At 33.6% G+C, this 22,170-nt stretch overlaps 1 long non-coding RNA gene across 4 annotated transcripts in view; it reads left to right on the top strand.

Moving 5' to 3' along the window:
- Window positions 1-22,170, top strand: part of LOC140636825 (uncharacterized) — a 492,878-nt gene that overhangs the window by 112,995 nt on the left and 357,713 nt on the right. For 3 of the 4 annotated variants that reach the window (XR_012034060.1, XR_012034057.1, XR_012034062.1), the window contains exon 6: window positions 4,909-5,074. This is a non-coding gene — a long non-coding RNA (uncharacterized lncRNA). The remainder of the gene's footprint in view (window positions 1-4,908; window positions 5,075-22,170) is intronic. The other variant, XR_012034058.1, reaches the window with a different exon arrangement.

Genomic DNA, 22,170 nt, shown 5'->3' with positions numbered 1-22,170 from the left:
TAAATTTTGAATCTTTGTTACTGTTTTGGATGTAGTTTTTAAAAATAACAAAAAGCTGATAAAAACAATTTATCTTTTTTATATTTATTGGAAGAGCTAAAACACTTGCTTATATTTTTCTCTCATTTTATTTTTGCCATTATTTTTTGTTACTTTGTTTAATTTTGGGGGGGGGGTGACCAAGATAGAGGTTATTCCTTTTGCTTCTTACATATTTTAAGTTTTGTGGTTCTTAATTTTTTTTGATGATTACTAATGCATTCACTCATTGCCAAATTAAAGGCCAATTATTTTCCAACCACATGATGAATAAGAGTTAAGGTATTTGCTGTCATAAACTTTATATTCTAGAGGAATCAGATACAAACTGAGCAACCAACAAATCAGTAATAATTAAACAAACAAGAAAATGAATGAATACTGTGTAGAGAATTCAAATATAAAAATATAGTAACAAGTGACTAGGAGGCCTGTTATTTTTTTTAAAGATTTATTTTTATTTATTTATTTATGATAGACATAGAGAGAGAGAGAGGCAGAGACACAGGCAGAGGGACAAACAGGCTCCATATCGGGAGCCTGACGCGGGACTCGATCCCGGGACTCCAGGATCGCGCCCTGGGCCAAAAGCAGGTGCGAAACCGCTAAGCCACCCAGGGATCCCCTAGGAAGCCTGTTAGTGGTGTCATCTGAGTTCTGTTATCTTCCATCCCTGGCACATGCCTCTTCATAAAGAAGGCAGCAACATGACCACCATCGTCTCTGAATTTCCAGTGCTTTTTCCTTTGCCTTTCTCGATAAGTTTAGACACACACACACACACACACAAATGCATAGACTTTTTCTTTTTTTCTCATTTTAACATAATGTACATGTGGAACTTGCACTGAGGAAAAAAGGAACACGTGTTTCAGTAAGACTACATTTTTTTTTTTTAGAAAAACTGAAAGTTTTTCCATTCTGACATTTCATTTTGTTTCAAGGAAAAAAATGAGTTCATTAAAAGTGGAAGAAATGACAGTAGTAGCATTCTGTGGTAATATATTTAATTCATGTCAAATTAAATCAATAAAATACATGAAGATTATATTGTAATGCTTTCATCATTTTGTTGAGATTTTTGAAGATCTTTTTAAAGAGAACTGGCCAACAAATTGATTTGTACCAGAATTGCAGAAAGCTGATATCACAGCTTCTGTGTAACAAAATATTATAATTTTAAAGGAGAATGAAATGCATTAAGATAAAAGTAGTGCTATTAATTTATTTTAGGTTCAAATTTTGTCCACTTAGTGCTACAACATAATATAAGAACCTTGGGCAGTCAAGGCTTTCATTTCCTCATTAGTAAATTTTAATCTTTTGCAGTGTTTGCAATAGAGTATAAAACAATGCTTGCAAAAAAAAAAAAAAAAAAAAAAAAACCAACCAAACAAAAACAATGCTTAGCTTACAAAGTCTTTACTTAACTATTAATTTTGCAGACAGTTATCATTTGTAATTCATTTTTATGGAAGGCTGATTTTCCTAACCCCTTTTAAAAATCACTGAAGTGATTTTAAGAGTGATATAAGAATAATTAAAAGTATCTTAAATTTTTATTTGGCTAGCACTATGTTAGAAAAATTTTTGTGTGTCTGTGTAGTTCTAAGACAAAATCCAGATTTGATTCTACTTATTTTATTACATGATAGTTGGTTTGATGTTATTTAAAACTGTCTGAGATACTAAGCACTTAGTGGGGTTTTGATTAGTAACTGGCAAACTTCAAAAAGCCTGGATATTTGGTTTGGATAAAACATGATTAGTTTGGATGGCTATTCAGATTTTCCCCCAAATCTCCTAGGGCCTCTTTCCAGGTCTCCTCTGTCTGAATATTCCATTCTTCATCCATCTCCCAAGAAACTGAGTTTTGTTTTTAGGATTACAATTCCTAGCCAAATATTCTTTTTTTTTTTAAATCTATTTATGATAGGCACACAGTGAGAGAGAGGGAGAGAGAGAGAGAGTCAGAGACACAGGCAGAGGGAGAAGCGGGCTCCATGCACCGGGAGCCCGACGTGGGATTCGATCCCGGGTCTCCAGGATCATGCCCTGGGCCAAAGGCAGGCGTTAAACCCTGCACCACCCAGGGATCCCCTAGCCAAATATTCTTGAAGTCTGTCTTTATAAAGATTGACAAGTCATATGGCAATTTTTTAAAGACCTTTATATCCATATATGTACTTACACAGATAATTTTCTTCTCCTATTATCAGAATCTTGGACTTTTGGAATTATATGGGAAACTCTGAGATCACCTGTTAAGAAAATGAGTTTTCTAAGCTCATATAGTCTTGCAAGCTCAGTTGCTGAGTGGAGATACAAGTAGTTCAATTAGGATTGTAGTAAGGGATAAATTATACAATATACTAAAAATTTCTATTTCTAGATATATTAGGTTACACACACACACCCTCTTATTTTTTTCTTCCTTCTTTTCACATAGAATGAGTTAGTAGATAAACATGGACTAGATTCTACCTCACGTGTCCTCTCTGGACCACAATTCCTAAAATCTTCCTTATCTTTCCTCTGATCTAAAACTACTTCCTCCGGTTTTTTTCTTTATTTTCCTTGATTTTTTTTTTCTCTTGGCCTGTTCAATCTTTGCTTTTCCCGTCATATGGATTTTTTATCCATACATTGTTTTTTGGGGTTAATAGCCAGAATTTTGAGTGATGAGAATAATTGATGCAAATTATATACTATGTGATTTTTATGTTCAAAGATGTCCTATGTAGGAATTATGTTATAGAAATCACTGAAAAATATTTTTCCTTCTGATTAGAGTTACTCATAGTTGTCTAATGAAATGTATATATCTTCTATTTGGACCATTCTGTTTCCTGATCTTCCTGTAGGAGGGCTTTCCTCCTATTTCACCTGAAATATCTCCTGTCAGAGAGGCCTTCCATAATACCTCATCTAAAGAAATCTCTAAGCTTTCTTTAAACACATCATTTACATTTATTTCTTGCCTTCTACAATATAAATATATACAATTATCTTTCTAATTTGCTTACTTGTTATTGTTTTCCCTCTCCTGACAACTTAGACAATTTAAGCCACATTATACCATGGATCTTGTCCATCTTGTTCATTGCTGAACTTTTAGCACCTAGAATGGTGCTCTGTAGAGACAGATGTTCAATAATTATCAAATGATTTCATGTTACTTCCATTGAACCAAATCTAGTACGGCTGGCTGACTAATTTACCTCAAAGCACAGAACTTGTGAGGGGTAGAACTGGCAGTCAAATCCACATTTCTTCCATTTCAACATTCATGTTCCTCACCAAGACCTTTAATTGCTCTTAGATTACTTTTGGATTCTACCTAAAAATGGAAGATAAAACAAAAGCCATTCTCTCCTTGTGTGTACCAATTCAGAGTCCCACACTTTCAAACATTTTAGGTAGAATTGTTAACCTCTAAGACAGCATGCATGTTTTCCAGAGTCTTAGATTTATTACAGTTATAATAATTTAATTAGTAACTAATGGGACATTCATTTCTTAATTTAGTTTTTAGGAAACTTCAAGGAGATCTTTTGAACTCTTTCCATATTGTGATCTAAGAGTGCAGCTAGTTTTTGAAATTCTCTTTTGTTTATTCATTCAGTAATCTGTAACTTAAGTAGTTCATTGGTCCAAGAATTTTTGCATTTATGTGTTTAAGACATACATCATCAAGTCTAACTATGGCATTTGAATAATTTGTGAGGTACCCATGCTTCAAGTATTTTATACATAACTTCTGATTTATTATTATGACAATCAGGGACCTGGAATTTATTGGTATTATGTCTTCAATATCACTAGTACCACCATTCTATTACCCAAAGAATTAAGATTTCCGTCCTTGAAGGAGAATGATGTTGGCATTTCCTTCTCTTTAATGCATCCATGAATGAGCATAAACCATTTATCAGGAGAAGGAAGAAATTAGAAGTGTGATGATTTTATCATTAAGAAACATGTATTTTATTGTGAAATTGAGAAAGATATATTTTAAAGGGATTTTAAATAAGTACATTTGTTTTGTATTTTACTAAGTACCTTAAAATGGAAATTATGTTCTAAAAACATTTTTATTTTGAAGGTCAATTTTATAGGTAAACTAGAGAAGTTTATTAATGCTTATAGATATATATAAAGAAATTAAGTATACCAATTAAAGCAGTTTTATTTATTTAATTTTTAATAAAGATTCTTTCTTTATTTTAGAGAGAGGGAGGGAGAGTACAAGTGGGGAGGGGCAAAGAGGGGGAGGAGAGGCAGAGGGAGAAAGAATCCAAAGCTGACTCTGCGCTGAGTACTGGGTCTCAGTCCCACCACTGGGAGACCGTGACCTGAACTGAAACCAAGAGTCACACACTCAATTGAGGCACCCAGGCTCCCCTTAAAGCAATTTTAATTTACTTTCCTCATAAAATTGGGGTGAAACAAACTCAGAAGACATGTAATTCCAGCTATTCAACTATATAAATGTTTCTAATGGGATAGGTAGAAAAAAATTAAAATATCTTCTAAAAATAAAGATTGCAAACAAATGAACTTTTAGTGTGCTTTTCCGAACACTGTTGGTTGTATACAAAAGTTACATAAGAAAATATTTTGGTTATATTATTAGATCATTGTTTTTACATAATTTCTGATTACCTTAGGTAGAATCTGTTAAAGAAGATGTAGGAAGATTTAGGCTGAGGGCTACTTATGGGAAATAAAAGGGCAAAAAATTAAAAGAGGTTTCTGCTTTATCAATACACTCAGAATCCTGGAACTATAGAGCATTCTGAAAGGTTAAGAGGTTCCATTCAACTCTGATAGTGTGATTTTCCTCAAAATATTATTATTATTTTTTAGATTATTTATTTTGAGAGAGAGAAGTGTGAGGAGGGGCAGAGGGAGAGAATCTTCAAGCAGACTCCTTGCCTGGTGTGGAACCTGATGCAGGCTTGATCCTACAACTCATCACCTGAGCCCAAACCAAGAGGCAGATGCTCAGTTGACTGAGCCACCCAGGTACTTTGTAAGTTCCAAATATTATTAAGAAAATTCATAAACATTTTAACTTTGTTGGACGAGACTAATGCTATATTGTTGAAAATGCATATAAATGAAAAGCATTTGAAATACAACTTTATGGTTGAGTATTAAAATATTCTGGGCTTATGTGGCTTTCTAAAATAATTTAAAATTTATTAAACTAATTTTACTGTGGAGATTTTTTACTTGAACCTATATTTTTTGATTTTTCTAAAACAGATTTGAGAGGTCAATGTTACTACTTAGTGCCTCTAATTATATTTCAACATGGGGAGATTTGCCTATTTGTGAGGTCAGTGGTAATATTTTATGATTATTCCTCATGAAAATATTATTTGATTATATTTTATGTGTTTTGTAAACTAGTAACTTTTCCAATGGTAAGATGGTTTTAATTTATTTGAGAACAAGAAGACATAGTTTTTCCACCATAAAAATGAAGAAATGCAAAGCCAGCCATCTGGGACTAGTTTTAATAGCAGTGCACTTATAGACGGTATAGGAAACTTAATACCAATCAAGGTAATTCATTAGTTTTCTTGGCTCATTTGTATTTAAATAGTAGCCAAATAAACTTTGCAGATGTATTTTTAAAAAATGCTATGGCTCATATTGGTACTACTTCTTACAAAATGCCTCAGTCATAATAGGAGTTTCCAGGTTCTGCAATAAACTCATTTAAATTGCCCATCTTGAGAAGCCTAACTCCTTTAAGCCAAAGAGCTCATCTCTGTGCCCATGACTTCTGAATACCATGTTTTTTGCGCTTACAGTCTTAACACTCAATGTTGAATGTATATATATTGAATTATTTCTCTGTTATGTCAATAATATTTAGATATTAACTGTGAGTCCCTTTGAAGTTCTCTTAAATCATAAAGATGCTTGGGGGCAAAAATAGAGCACTAAGCTAGTTAGTTTAATAAAAAGTTTAAACACTATAAAGATTTGGTTCACTATACTGATATATAAAGTGATGTATAAAGTGTATTATTTACAGGTTTCATTGAATTAAATAAAGTTTTTCAGTGTTACTTGTAGCTTTCATAGAATTATAAGGCATATCTAAATGAGGTAGAACAATATTGATGTTAACTCATGATTCTCTGAATTTATTTTGACTTGAGTCTATATACAATATATAGGAAAAGTGAACAATTGAGCTAAAAATAAAATGATTAAGTTAAAACTTTGATATTCAGGAAAATGCCATTTACAGCAATGAGTTTTAAAAGACAGGAGAAAATCAGAATCACTTATGGAAAATTTCAGTGTACATGCTCTATATACAAAAAGATTTTACCAGAAGCCATAAATAGAGTATGGTATTTGGAGAAAAGCAGACATGGTTTTGATTTTAAACCTTGTGCCTTACTAGAAATATAATATTGGACAATTTACTCAAAGCCAGATTGCAAATCTAAACGCCATGCCTACAGTGACCTGGCAAAACTGAAATGAGTGAAATTGGCAGAATGGGGATTTGGTGATCTGGAGTGTCTGTGCCTCATCCAAACTGAATATCACTTGTTTCCATGCTCAGTATTTTTAGATATTTTGATTTCTCAGAGAGGGTGGATATGTATTTTCTGTGTTCAGTCCTCTGTTTTTTTAAATCAGGCAAACAATTAAAGTATTCTAAAGATACCTCGGACTGAGATTCAGACTATGGATGCCAGATTGTGATGTCTACCTTTGTAGACATTAAACAAGTAAACATTTATTTCCTCATAAGAAAGAGGGTTTTTGCGAAGATTAATGAGATAATGTCAAAGTTCCTGGCATGTTGCAGGTCTTTAATAACAGTTCGTTCCATTGATCTTTCCTACTCTATTTTCAACTTCCTTTCCCTAATCAGTAGAAACGGACAATAAAACCTGCATCTACTATGCAGCTTTTAGCTGTTGTATTTTACAAGATACTGATTTAGCTTTCATATTAATGCATTGTGTTTAAGACTATCAAATAGAAAGCATGGTTTCCTTATCAACTTTAAAAAAATTATTTTATTTATTTGAGAGAGAGAGAGAGTCTCTGAGAAAGCAAGTGGAGGAGGAGCAGAGGGAGAAGGACAAACAGTCTCTCACATCGAGCCCAATTTGGGGCTCCAGCTCATCACCCTGATCGTGACCTGAGTCGAAATCAAGAATTGGATGCTTAACTGACAGAGCCACCCAGACACCCCGCTACCCTTTATCAACCTTGAAAAAATACTTTTACGAGGTGTTTACGCAGATGGAGAAGGGATAGTTGATATAATTTCTAGGGCTACTTTAAAGAGCCATTAAGCATTCCCTGGCAGGTACGTCCAATCCATGCGGGTGATCAGACAATCAAAATATACCTTTCTGACTCATATGTTACATTATGTGTCTGTAGAGCTTTATCACAGGCTACAGGAAGAGTTTCTAAGGTAGCTGATGTATATATTTTTTCATTTAGGGACTACACAGAATAGTGTGGAAATATGAGGTTTTATGCCGATGGATCTGGGTCTGAGTATTTACCCTGTCATAGCCTGAGTTGCAAGACTTCGGTCAAATAACTTTTGTTTTGTTTTCTTTTCTGTAAAATTGGGACAGTACTTCTGGGAAAAGGGTTGGGTGAGGGTTAGATGAGATAATCTGTGTAAAAGAGCCCAATAGATATCAATTATCTTTTCTGTATTGTTTCTACCTTTAATATGATGTAGTTTTCATTTATTGTTACACAATAATTTATTACTCTTGGATAATCTAATCCTAGATGTATAAATATGACATTATACTAGATCATGGCTTGTTCTTTGGCCAAGTTTGAAGGTAGATGAACCTGTGATTCTGGACACTTCCTCAATCCTTGTAAATTTTTGAGTTACTTATTATCTCTTGAGGTTATTTTACCTATAAAATAGTGAAGCTTTCTATGTTTTGTTTTGATTTTTAAAAGTAGGCACCAAAAAAAAAAAATAAAAGTAGGCACCAAATATTTGTTGGATAAATGAGTAGAATATATTTATAGAAATATATTCACTTAAAAAATTCTTGAATGTGTCAATGCACAAATCAAGAGATCATATGACTCTGTAAATTCAGTTCTATAAAATATATTATTGTCTTACTCTTCCATCATGAGATTCCTTTGTTTTTTTTCCTACTCTCTATCAGTAAATCTCACTTAATTTGTAGCAGACAACCATTACCTAGAACACCTAGTTGATTATAGTTATAAAGTGTACAGTAAGAAATGACTTTTCAGATGGTGATGTAGTTCCAGTCAAATGAATGATGTAGGGGAAGTCACACTTAGACCTAGAATAGTCTTATTTAAGGGTAGCAGAGTGGTGTGTATGTTATACTATTTAATGGTATAATAAACTCTACGTATATGTTATTTAATATATAGGTGAGAGTTATATAAATGACAGCTAATGCTAAAGTCATTGTTAAAGAAATATATGAAATGATGGACTCCATACCGTTAGTAATGTTTTTCCCGAATAATGGGATTCTGGTGACTTTTACTTTCTTTATATTTGTGAATGTTTTTTAGCAGTATTATTTTGGGTAAATATTACTTCTATGACTAGATGAAACAGTAATACTATTTTCACTGAGTTAAAGAAATATGAAATAATGTTTTTAGAAAAATAGGTCATTATATATTTTCTATTTATAACAAGTTTAATTCATTGTTACTTAAGCTATAGTAAAAAAATTGAAGCAAAACTTAAGAAATTATCAGAGTAGGATAAATATACTTTTAAGTTATCTTAATTCCAAAAAATATGCATCTAAAAGTAAAAATATATAATATATATTTATTAAGCTGTTTTTAGAAAGAAAAAATAAAAATATGCTATATTCAAAAGAACAACTGGACAATGATTAGGCTATAATAAGAAATTGTTACGTATGATAAATATAACTATGACTTAACTTCACTGATCAATTGATCATGACCTTTTCTAGTAGTCCTCTCTTCTGAAATTTTTCTCTGTGACTACTACCCATAAAATAGTTTTTAGATCTAGCGCCATCCTTTGTTACTTTATCCTTTTTGTTTTTCTCTCTTGTATTTATCTTTACTGACTACTTACCTCTTGATACTCTTATCCTTTAACTTTCACCACATAATAAAGTCCTAGTCCTAGTTAACATTTTAAAAATGATGTAGAAATGACTACATTGGTAGTTAATATATTACTATTATTATTTAATATTTGTCGAATAGATAAAAGGTTATGTAAAAACCATGCCATAAAAACTAGAGATGTTACCTGTTCTTATGTTGTTTTATAATAAATACAATGTAACATTTCCATCAAAAGGACTTTAGTATGCTATCTCATTCATAGGAAGGAATAAGAAGTAATACAAAATGTCTCTCTGGTCTACCAGGCTTTGGAGTTCCTATGGTTTTTGTCTTTGATAGCATTAAAAACCTTTAAAAAACAATTGGCTGTAAAGCTTATCTGAACTGAGGAAGGGTAAACTTGAGTTAGAGTGTTCTGGTTCCCTAACTTTAAATGGTCTTATGCCATTCTAAAATGGTATGGTGCTAAAAATATGTTCAACATTCAGTGTATGGTTGCTGAATTGTTCTTATATTGATAGACTAGGTGAGAACAAAAGGTCAAGAATGAAAAAGTTCAGCACATAGCTTCAACTGGAGTTGAGCTTGTGAGTAAGCTCACAAGTTGAGCTTGTCATTCTTGGAAATAGAGGTAACTGGCATTTTGGAGGTGGATTCAGATTGAATTAATAATGACGGCAAAATCTTAATCATTTCAAATTTAGTATTATTTACAAATACACTTTTAAATTCAAATTCTCCAACTTACACATTCCTTTTTGGTCTTTTCTTAATCATTCTATTTCTCTCTGCTGCTTCTTGTAGAGATTTTAATGAACAGTCTAGTTGTGATTTGCAGTGCATACTCTGTGCCCTTTAGAAAGGTTGGATTAATGTATCTTGTATTTTTCTTTTTCCATCTCCAGAAGCTTACTATTTTAAAGCCTTTTGCAGCTAGAGAATCTGATGATAAATCATCTTGTTTACAAGCAAAGGTTAACAAACCTTAGCTGGTAATAATAATCCATTAGTTATTACTTATAAAAGGAGACTGTATTTATATTGCTACATGGAGAATGATACAGTCCTGTGATTCTTATAACTGTATTTATTAATGTGTCAAGTAGTAAGAATCCCAGAATAGGGAATATATTACTTAATTCCGTAAGAAGGTCAAATTGAAACACACAATTTTGTATGGTTTGAAACATCTGTCATTAATAAAAGCTATACTAATTTTTAACCACTTGTAGTAATCTATTACTATGAGTTAGACAGAGGCTCTAGAAATTAATTAAAATGTCACAAAGGAGATTTATAGTGCCAGAAAAAATTATGTTAATTAGTATCTAGTGAAAATCTTTCATTCTTAGGTGCCAAAATATTTGAACCAATATTAAGTGATTTTTAGCCAAGATTAGTTTATTTTCCAGTAATAAAATATGTCAAATTGTAAGTTGTGTTTATTAATATAGCTTTTGTTTTTTATAAGCCAGAATGAAGTCTATATATAATTGGCATATTTTAAATCAAGTAATTTTAGAAGCTAAATATAACTCTGTAAATTGTGATTTGGAATTTAAATTGGATATTATTTCTTAGAGCCAAGTGGACTTCATAAATTTTAGAATTTATTAAATAACTTGTTTAACATTGGACAGCTTTTTGTTTCTCTTTGGAGAAGAATCCAGATCTAAAAGCAATCTATGTGTGAGAAAAAAAGGACTAGTTGAAACATTATGAAAGCTTTATGAAGGTTTGTTTTCCAAGTGGAGGTAAGCAGCTTTATCCCTGTATATTTAGTTGGCTAGCGAATATTTAAAGTAAATTTCCATCCCTGTAAAGATAAGTCTCATTAGGAAGTCCAGCTTTTTTGACAGTTAGATTTCATTATAAAAATCCTTTCAATTCTGCTTTGCCTCTCAATGTTTTGATGATAATTTTAAAGAAAAATCTATATTTGAGAATATAGTAAGTAATTTGAGCCACATTCCACATTTTATTACTATAGATCCTATGTCTATATATCGTGTGTTGTTTTATTATTTCCTTCTGCTTGTTTTGGATATAATTTGGTCTTCCATTTTAGTTTCTTCAGGTGGAAATTTAAAATATGGATTTAAGACCTCTGTTCTTTTTAAATTTAAGCATTGAATGCTAAAAACGATGTTTTATGTATTCCTTTAGGTTTATTCTACAAATTTTGATATATTGTGTTTTCTTTTTTATGCAATGCAAAAAAATTTATAATTTCCTTTATGGTTTCTTCATTGGCCAATGGTCATTTAGAAATTTTACTTAACATAAACATCTGGGGAATTTCTAGGCATTTTTCTCATACTGATTTCTAGGGTAGTTCCATTGTAATTATGAAATATACTCTGTATTACTTAAAATTTTTTAAATTGTTGATGTTTGTTTTACATCCCAGTATATCTTTGTGGGAGGTTCCATAAGCATTTGAAAAAGCTATATATTCCCCCACATTTAGATGAAGTGTTGTATAAGTGTCAGGTCAAATTGGTATATAGTACTGTTCCAATTGTCTGTATCTTTACTGATATTCTCTCTTGTACTAACAGTGATTTAGAGAGAAGTGAAATCTAATAATAAATTTGTCCATTTCTCCTTTTAATTTCATCAAGTTTTGATTTTTATATTTTAGAACTCTGTCTTTGGGTGTATATACATTTAGATTAATATGTCTTCTTGATGAATTGACTTTATACCACTAAGTAATATCTTTCTCTTCCCTAATGTTTACTTATTCTGATGTTTATTTTGATATGATTTTAATAATTCCAACTTTGTCTGGATAAATGTTGAATAATACGTAATATTTCCTTCTTTTTACTTCTAACTTGTCTACTATCAGAGAGGTTTCTTGTAGACACTATACAGTTGGCTATTTCTTTTTCACGCAACTTGATAATGCCTGCCATTTAATTGAAGTGTTTAGATTATTTGCATTTAATATAACTATTAGTTTAATAATAGGACTGTTGTTATGCACCATCTTACTATTTGCTTTCTGTGGTCCTGTTACTTTGTTTCTCTTCTTTCACTGCTCTTTTTTGGGCTAATAGCTTATTTTTGATGATTTCATTTTATCTCCTTTATTGGCTTATTAGCTCTACCTTTTTAAAAAAATATTTGGCCTCGGTATTTACATTTACATCTTAATTTATCATAAATTACATCTTAATTTATTTACATCTTAATTTATCATAAATTACCTTCAAATATAGTTTATTCCACTCCTCTATTTTATATATTATCATTATCATATATTTTACTTCCACATATAATATAAATCCCACAATATATTATTACTATTTTTGGTTTGGACAGTCTTGTATCTTTTTTTTTTTTTTTAAGATTTTATTTATTCATGAGAGACACAAAGAGAGAGAAAGGCAGAGACACAGGCATTTTTGGTATATTGTGGAAGAGGCAGGCTCCATGCAGGGAGCCCAGTGTGGTACTTGGTCCCTGGACTCCAGGATCACGCCTTGGGCCGAAGGCAGGGATCCCCCTATCTTGTATCTTTTAAAGTCAACAAAGGTAAGAAAAAAAAATCTTTATGTTTACCTTCATTTTTACTGTTTCTGGCATTTTTCATTTCTTTGTATAAATTCAAATTTCCATTTGGTTCCATGCTTCTGCTGAATGAAACCAAATCTATTTCCTTTAACATTTACTGTAGTGAAGGTCTGCTGGCAATTACTTTTTGCCAGTTGAAAATTTTGCCATGCTGAAAAATGTTTACCTAAATTTTAAAAAGCTTTTATTTTTCCCCCCACTGGGTATACTGTTTTTTAGAACTTTTTTTCTATCTAATATCTTAAAAATGTAATTCCATTGTTTTTTGGTATACTCTGGTGAGAACTCTGCTGTAACATCTTTGTTCTTTGTAATTTTGGTTTTCTTCAAATATTTCTCTTACACAGTTTTTTTTCCTCTTTCTTAGATTTTTATTTATAGTAGTGCATTTATAGCTGTTATTGTCCTTTACCTCATGGATATTCTATTTAATTTCTCTTTTAGCTTGGATAATTTCTGCTAACCTATCTTCATTTCATGGATTTTTTTTTCTTTATAGCTGTGTCCAATATGTTGATAAACATGTCAAAGGAATTCTCCATCTCTGATATTGTGCTTTTAGAATTTATGGCATATCTATTTAACTCTTATTTCATAGTTTCCATATCACTACAGAAATTTCCTGTTTTTATATGTAGTTCACATTTTCTTGAAGATCTGCTAACATATTAATTGTACTTACAATGTTGTTTAATAGTGTCACCATATGGGACTGGTTCTAATTTTATTGATTGGTTTATCTTTTCATTTCCTTTTTGCATGTCTCATAATTTTTTACCAAATACCAGATATTGTGTACTGAAGAACAGTAAAAACTGAAGTTGTTTATTTAATCTCATAAATTAGCACATTTCTTCTGTCAGGTTGTAAGTATGGAGGGTTGATCAATTTTGTTAGTACCTGAGCTGGGTTTTTGTTTGGTTATTGGTATTTTAATCTTTATTGTCCTAAAGGCTTTGAATTCCTATAATGGTGGGCTGTTGTTATCTTGTGCTAGGATTGGAGCCTGGAGTGCTGGGGGGTTTCTTTCAATGTTCCTTCTCTGTCTTCAGCTTTCAGGAGTCCCTCCATGCCTGCAGCATAGAGAAGATCTTTGTGCATATTCTTACCCTTGTCCCAGAAATAGACTACTCTTGATGGCTGCTCATGTTAGGAGAGGAAAGTGCTCTATTACCTGGTCTAGACTCATTTTTAGGTAAGCTCTCTGTTCCTGAGCCTTGGGGATATAGTTCTCACACACCTGGCCTTTTCCCTCATGTATGACAAACCCTGCCTTGTATATTTTGAGATTCTTGGGTGGGAGAGTATTTCCTGCCTTTTTACCAGTAGCAGACCTCTGCTTTTATCAGTGTAGGATCTTGAGTCCAATAGATTTATCTGTTACTCTTTCAGGAACAGAAAATTTTGCTTCTTCCCTTTCTACTCATTCCTCAGGAATAGTGAATATGGCAATGTCTTGGAAACGGGAGGGGTTCTTATTTATTTCCCAGAAGCAGATGGGGTTGTGCCTCTACCATACCCCCAGAAACATAAGATTTTTCCTTGAATCCTAAGAACAGTGGCACTTTCTGCCTCTATTCCAGCAACTTAATGTTGTTTTCCTTTGAGAAGAGAAAGATCTGAGAAATTATATAGAAGTTTTATATCTGTTTCTCAGGGGTAGCTGATCACCTACATATCTATGTTATTGAGGAAAGTTCTCTCCAGTTTCCTGCCCTGCTCTTAAATTTTCATGGGATAGAGTCATGGAAAAAAGCTTGTGAGTGTAAAATATCCTTCTTTCTAGGGATTTTAGTTTTTTCAAACTTACATAACAATCAATTCTCAGACTTTAAGAATTTGTTAAAATTTTAATGTGATTTATTCTTCCCTACTTCTATAGTAATTACCTCGTCCTCTCATACTTTGCCAAAGGTGAAATTTTGTGTGTACTGTTTCTCTTTAGAGAATTTCTAACTCTTTGGAATTCAGTGTATTTGCTTGCCTTGTAACCCCAGTTCTCCTATGGACTGAAGAACATGTTTGGTTGGTGGACTTTTTCTTGTTATTAAGATGGTAGCAACATTTCCTTGTGGCTTTGTGAATCCTAAGCAGACACAAATCCTCCTTCAGCTTATAGCCGTTTTAAAGCCACCAGTTAGAAAGAAGATATTAGCTTAGTAGAATTAACAGAATAGCAATGCAATGTGAGTCACTTAAGATTCAAGGAGTATAGTAGGCATGATTTTAAAAGAATTACAATATTGAAATGTGACCAATGAAACAATTGAGAAGTTGTACATGAGGCAACTGGATATTGGTGCCTGGAATTGTGAATGAAATAATGAATTATGTGGTATTTCATAGACTTTTGTGGTTATATTCATCACAAAAATAATTAGTTTTATCTTATGTTGGTCCGATAAGTTTCTTGGAGGAATAGAATGTAAATTTTGTCTTAAAAGATGTATGGCTTAGCAAAGAAAGAGGGATGGGCAGTCCAGATAATGGAAACAGCAAATTCAAAGGCATGAAAATAGAAAATAAGTAAAGATTATGGTATATTGGAAAACAGTAAAGTTACCAGCTTTGTTTTGTTTATCTATATCAGAGGTTGGCAAAGATACCTACAAGCCTCATCTAACCTGCTGCTATTTTTGTGTGACCAGTAAGGTAAGAATGGTTTTTACGTCTTTAAAGGGTTTCTGAAAAAGAAAAAAACAAGAGGAAGAAGGAGGAAGAGGAGAAGTAGGAGGAAGAAGAGGAGCAAGAAAAGAGGGAGGAGGAAAAGGAGGAAAAGATTAGGAGATAATGGAAGGAGACAATGAGTAGGAGACAGAGCCCATATGTGACTTGCAAAGCCTAAATTATTTACTGTTGAAACCTTCTCAGAAAAAATTTTCCCAACCCTAATCTGTAGTTTTCCTGTTGCTATTCTGTTACAGAGAAATAGAAATCCTCCCCAATTTTTCAAAATGTATAGTAAGATAAGTTTAATTGTCATATTATCTAATTTCTCTTTTATTTGCTTTCAGTTGATTTATCAGGTTAAACTGCTTATAATTATACTTTGAACTATGTATATTTTTTGTGCAATATGTTTTTCAGTTATGATTCATTAAATGTGACTTATAATTTCTTAGATCACACATATTGCCACCTGGGTATTACACTGCCCTTTCCTTTGTTAATTGTAAGTCAGATACAATCATAATTTTGTTTTTCAAATTGCCATGAATCTGTGACACAGTTAAGGAAACTGATGAGTTTGAGGATTTGGAGGCTGATCAAGGAATAGACAGGACCATGAGATGACAAAAATGTTTAGCTAACTTGGACAGCAGAAGACCTTCCTGAGAAAGTAGAACAGGGCCACCATCTGGAAGGGGGAGAGGACAGGTGAGCTCAGTGGGGAGTCTTGGGGTCAGAGAACTCAGACAACTGTAGTTTATGGTGTTCTATAGCCATAAGGTTTGTTTTACCTTTGGCTCTCAGATGTTGAATGCTGTTTTGTGGGGGATGCAAAATGGGATCTAAATTGCTAAAATATGTTAATTTAGGCTATGTTTAAAACAATCAGCTGGGTGTGTAAGATGTCATGTTTGGGGCTCATGCTCTTGGGTTAATGGCTTTAACCTCTTGTGAAGAAATAAACATAGGAGCTAATACAGGGACCATTTTTAACATATGTAGATAGCAGAAACTATAAATCCAACTAAAGAAAACTCATGGAAGAAATACTCAATCCATCAATGGTGAAACAAGAGATTGACATTGGATTTCTTTTTTCCATGAAGATAGTTTTGACTTTCTGATTTCTTTTATGCCTTTTTCCTTTATGCTATTCCTATTTGCCATATCTCAGGTGACAGCCACATGAGTTAGATAGAACTGATTATCTAAACCCCTTTTCCTTCTCTTTCTCTTTGACAATAACAACACTTGTTGTATATCTTCAGAAGATGTGTGGCCGCAGGAGAATAAAAAAACTAAATCTGATATTCTGATATTTTCTTTCAGATTTTAAAATATAGGTTTGGGTACCTGGCTGGCTCTGTCAGAGGATTGAACTCTTGGTCTCAGGGTTCTGAGTTTGAGCTCCACATTGGGTATAGAGATTACTTAAAAGTAAAATCTTTAAAAATATAAATGAATAAAATACAGGTTAAAACATAAGAGTGCACTTATCTTGATGAGCATCGAATATATGGAATTGTTGAATCACTATATTGTATACTTGAAACTAATAGAAACTATATGTTTCTATGCTAGAATTAAAGTTAAAAAAATTAAAAAATTTTAGGAAAGGATCAACCTAAAACAAAACAAAAAGAATGCCATTTGGATGGCTAATTTGGGGATTTAGTTAAAGCATTTTATACTTGTTTTCCATTTTTTAAAAAGATTTTATTTATTTATTCGTGACAGACAGACAGACAGACAGAGAGGCAGAGACACAGGCAGAGGGAGAAGTAGGGTCCATGCAGGGAGCCTGACGTGGGACTCGATCCTGGGTCTCCAGGATCACACCCCCGGCTGAAGGTGATGCTAAACCACTGGGCCACCGGGGCTGCCCTTATTTTCCATTTTTATGAATAATCAATAAGACCATTTAAAATAGCAAATGGTGTTTTCATAAATACTGTTTAAAATTTAACTTTTATTTGTTCAAATCCTCAATCAAAAAAGTATTGTTGGGGTGTCTGGGTGGCTCAGTCGGTTAAGCATGTGCCTTCAGGTCAGGTTATGATCTCAGGGTCCTGGGATTGAGCCCTGAGTCATCCTCCCTGCTCAACAGGAAGTCTGCTTCTCCCTCTGCCCACTCACCATGCTCTCTGTTTTTAAAATAAATTAAAAATCTTAAAAAAAAGTTGTTAACTGGTAAAATATTTGATATCCTACAATGTGCTTTTTAAAAAAAGTTTTTATTTATTTATTTGAGATAGAACAAGCATGAGCAAGGTGGGGAGGGGAGAGGCATAGGGGGAAGCAGACTCCCCTCTGATCATGGAGCCCCACACAGGGCTCCATCCCAGGACCCTGAGATCATGACCTGAGCCCAAGGCAGACACTTAACTGACTGAGCCACCCAGAACCCCCCTCAATGGTTTTTTTTTTCTACAATGTTTTTTTAACTTTTTCATCTGCACCCTCAAATATTCGAAGGAAATAATTTTTTTATGGGGAAATTCACTTTGTTATATAAATTTGTTCAGGGCTTGGCATGCAGAAGGCAGAAAGGCCAGGTACATTATTTTCTGACATCTGTTGCTCTCAGCAAATAGATATCAAACCGCAACAGGGAGATATCTGCTTTTTGTTTCATATTTTAGAAGACAGTTTATAAGTCCTAAAGTCAAATCTGATATTGTTCAGTCATAGATATAAGGATCAAAGAAGAATGTAAAAGTCAAAGTAGGAAAAAGGGCAAAAAGAAACATGAATTCATTTTTATTGGTCTTGTTTTATTAGTGGATTTGACAAAAGAATTTCATAACATGCTTTCTGCCAGTTCATTGCTTGACTCTGGCTTTGATGATTGCTGGCACCTCCATAAGCCCAGTGGACTTTATGGTGAGGAAAACTGACTCCTGTTAAGTAAAATGTCAAGATAAACTCAGTGAGGGTTTTTAAGAGATTTAAACCTTGGATTACAAATAGCAGAAGTAAAGAAAACACATATATTGACATTCAACTTCAAGAAAGTGAAGACTTCATAATTTTACTAGCAATGACCTGTTAACTAAAGATCATAGTACCAAATATTTGGGAACAAATCGGTCTAGCTTAGAAAATAACGAACATTTATTTTTCAAGCTTGAGATCAACAGCAAAACTGCATGATTCTAGTGTTCATCTTTTCTGATTAAGATACTAATTTATTTATATAATTTTTACTAGGATCAAGGAGTATCAGTAGAAAATAGTTTTGTATAATCCAAAAGATTATTTCTAAGAAACTTGATTGATTAATGTTATCAACTAAATTGTGTCTCTTCACCAAAATTAATATGTGGAAACCCTAGTCCCTACTGTGACTTACTTAGAGATGGAGTTTTTAGGAGATAATTAAGGTTAAACCAGTTAACAAGGATGGAGCCCTATTCTGATAGGACAGTGGCCTTAGAGGAGGAAGATTCTCTGTTACTCTCTCTGTCTCTTTCTGTTTTTCTCCTGCCATGTGAGAACATAGTGAGAAGGCAGCCATCTGAAAACTGACGGGAACTCTCATGAGAAACTGAATCCTGCTGGACTCCAATCTTGGAATTTCCAGCCTCTAGAACTGTGAGAGAACAAATTTCAGCTGTTTAAGCCATTCAGTCTATGGTATTTTGTAAGGGCTGCCTTAGCTAACTAAGACAATTAATTTGTATTGCATCGCTATCTTAATTTGATGCAGGATATGTGAGAATAATTACCTCCTTGAAATACTTTAAAAGTCTTTTCCCCAAAGGAAAAACAAAAAAAGCAGCAAACAAAATAATAGACCGGAGATGTTAATAATTGATCCTGACATCAAGTCACCTTTCAATTGCCTTTTAGGGGAAGGATGAGCACAGCATGGCTTTTCCTCCTTTCAATAGACTAGAACTTCTTAGGAAACATATTTCACTATTCAAAGGTTAAGGCTTTCTTTCAAGTTGTGTACTGCAGATGTTTAATTAGATAAAGACTCCATATTTTGTCTGGTAAGATTTTGTTAAGATACAAGCTCATAACTGTCTGAACTTTTCTTTTTTCTTTCTCCCTGCCTTTCACCCATGCAAGCCTTCTTTCCTTCAAATAAAGTTTCTAATAGTTTATCTGATTTTTGTTATATTTGTATGATTTGACTTTATGATAAAAAATTGACTTTCTATTTATATTTTGCCCTCTTTTTTTGACTTGGAGAAGCCTCATCAAATTGCCTGTGAAATAATAGTTACTCTTTGGCCAATGAATTCATGTGCAGGGAAAAGAATGTTAGAAGAGATGAGATTTAATGACATGAAAAGAAAATAGCATACTGCTTTTTAGGCATATCGGGCCTTCCTCTAACTCATCTTGAGTTTGTTAGGATATCTGCATGTGTTCAAATAATGTTTAGTTTTTAGGTATTAATTATGGAATTAGTGAAGATGGTATGTATTATGTTTAAAATATATGACAAAAACTACAAAATGGAACTAATTTGTATAAAAAGAACATATGAAAGTTTCAGGCTGCAGCAGAGGCAACTTAAAAGAAAGATTCGATACTGTTTTATGACTTTATGTTGGATAGTGAAAAGAGGGACGTCTCCCTTGCATGTGCTTATCACGCATGTTCATGTTCTATGTGCCAGAGTGGAATGACGGTAGGGGTGGGGTGATCACCTGTCTTTTTGTTTGTTTTTGTTTGCTCAGTTAGATTTTATTTAACTTTGACTGAACTTAAATGACTTGGATTACTCACAGCAGCCCAGTGGCTAAAAATTTAGGCATTCATAAGAAAATCCAAATAATATCTTTCCTTTGCCTCCAAACACAAACAGGATGGAGAAATCATCTTTGAGAGTTGCATTGGCAAAATGTGGTCTATCTCATTCCTGGACTCTACCTAGCTTGGCAATTTACTCAGATGTTCATATGTCTGTAATTGGCACACTACAGTTTTTATGCCTCCATTGCGTAGTCTTTATTGGGTTTTTCCCCTGTGTTGGTTCCTGGGGTTGAATCATGAATCTGTAATCTGAGAAGGGAGGTGAGAGGGAACTCTGGCAGAAAAAAAAAAAAAAAAAAAAAAGAAAAGGAAAGGAAAGAAAGAAAGAAAGAAAGAAAGAAGAAAGAAAAAATAAAAAAGAAGGCCCCTTCTTTAAGCCCTAGTGGATTGAGAGGAGAGAGGGATGCAAAGCTGGCAAACAGATCGGATGACAATGTTCTTTTGTTGTGTTCCTCTCCTGACTGCTGGCTTCTCACCCTGCAGATCGACACTCAATGGCAGGGTAGCGGCTTTGTAGAAACATCCAGGCAGATATATGGGGTCTCTAAGAAGACTGGAGGGAGCTGTAGTCCCATAGGAGAGCCTCCAAAAGCCAGATCACAGTCATCTATTTAGGGAGCAGGTTCGAGTGCCCTCACCCATTCAGAAACCAGGCAGGAGTCCAAGGTGTGTTCTTGCTACATCAACCATTTTGGGCCTGGTGCACATTTCCTCACTTAGATGACATTTGAAGGGAGGAGGGTGAGGGAACTCTCAAAGACTGAGCATTTCCCTAGGGATATTAAGCCATCCGAAGAAACCATTTATTTATTTTTTTTTTTTTTTAAAGATTTTATTTATTTATTCATAGAGACACAGCTAGAGAGAGAGAGGCAGAGACACAGGCAGAGGGAGGAGCAGGCTCCATGCAGGGAGCCCGATGTGGGACCTGATCCGGGGTCTCCAGGATCACGCCCCGAGCTGTAGGCGCTGCGCTGCGCCACCGGGGCTGCCCCGAAGAAACCATTTAAATCAGAGCAAATATGGAGCTAAACTTTAAATAGATGGAATATTTGAACTGAAGGACACAATTTAATGTAGAAGAGATAGATTTTGTTAATCAACAATTCCAACATTTCTTAGTACCTAGAGGGGTTAGGAAGATTGTCAGCTCTAGATATTGAGGCAGTGTACTTATTTGCATATATGAATACAACATGAGTACAACTGCACTTCTGATATACATGATTTGATCTTCATAAAATTATGAATGTTGCATAATGGTGTTATGTGTCATTTATATTTGTTAAACATATAGGTGATCTAGCTTTGGGTGTATACTGGTCTCTGAAGGTCTCTGAAATAGAGATATTTACATTGAATACTTTTGTTCATATTTTCTTATCCCTAAACTTTAACGTACTTAAATATTTGAGATGATTCTGAAAAATTCCTTAATTTTGTCAGACATTAAGAATAATATAGTGGAGAGAAGCATGGACAATGAGTCAAAATAAACTGAATTAGGGAGGAAGAATGCTTGAATAAGTTACTGTATTTCTCTGAGCTTTAATGTTTTCATCTGTAAAATAATTAATTCCTTTATTCCTTTTACTATTAGAAATCTATTATTATAAAAGACAAAGTAGTGGACTTACTCTATGGACTCTGCAGACTTAAAGAAGGCCTAAAGCTTTTCTTAAAGAACTCCAGTATTGAAAGCCTGGGCAAAAAAGAATGATTCATTGATGGAAGTTCCCAAAAAACAGAGCGCAGGGAGGAGGGAGAAAAACCAAGATCATACAGTGTCATGAAAACCAAAGGAAAAGTGTTTCAAGGAGTGGTGAACGGTTTTGGCTTTTACTGCTAAAGCTTAAGCACAATGGGAAATGAGAAGAAACTGCTGTGTTTAGCAATGTGGAGTACACTGATGACTAGTCCAAGTGTGATATGAGGGAGTGGTGGGGAATAGAACCTGGACCGCAGAAAGTAAAGAAAGTGGTG

Source organism: Canis lupus, chromosome 1 (assembly GCF_048164855.1).
Source record: "Canis lupus baileyi chromosome 1, mCanLup2.hap1, whole genome shotgun sequence".
NCBI lineage: Eukaryota > Metazoa > Chordata > Mammalia > Carnivora > Canidae > Canis > Canis lupus.
The sequence above is the reverse complement of the archived record's forward strand: the minus strand, read 5'-3'. Positions and strand labels throughout refer to the sequence as shown.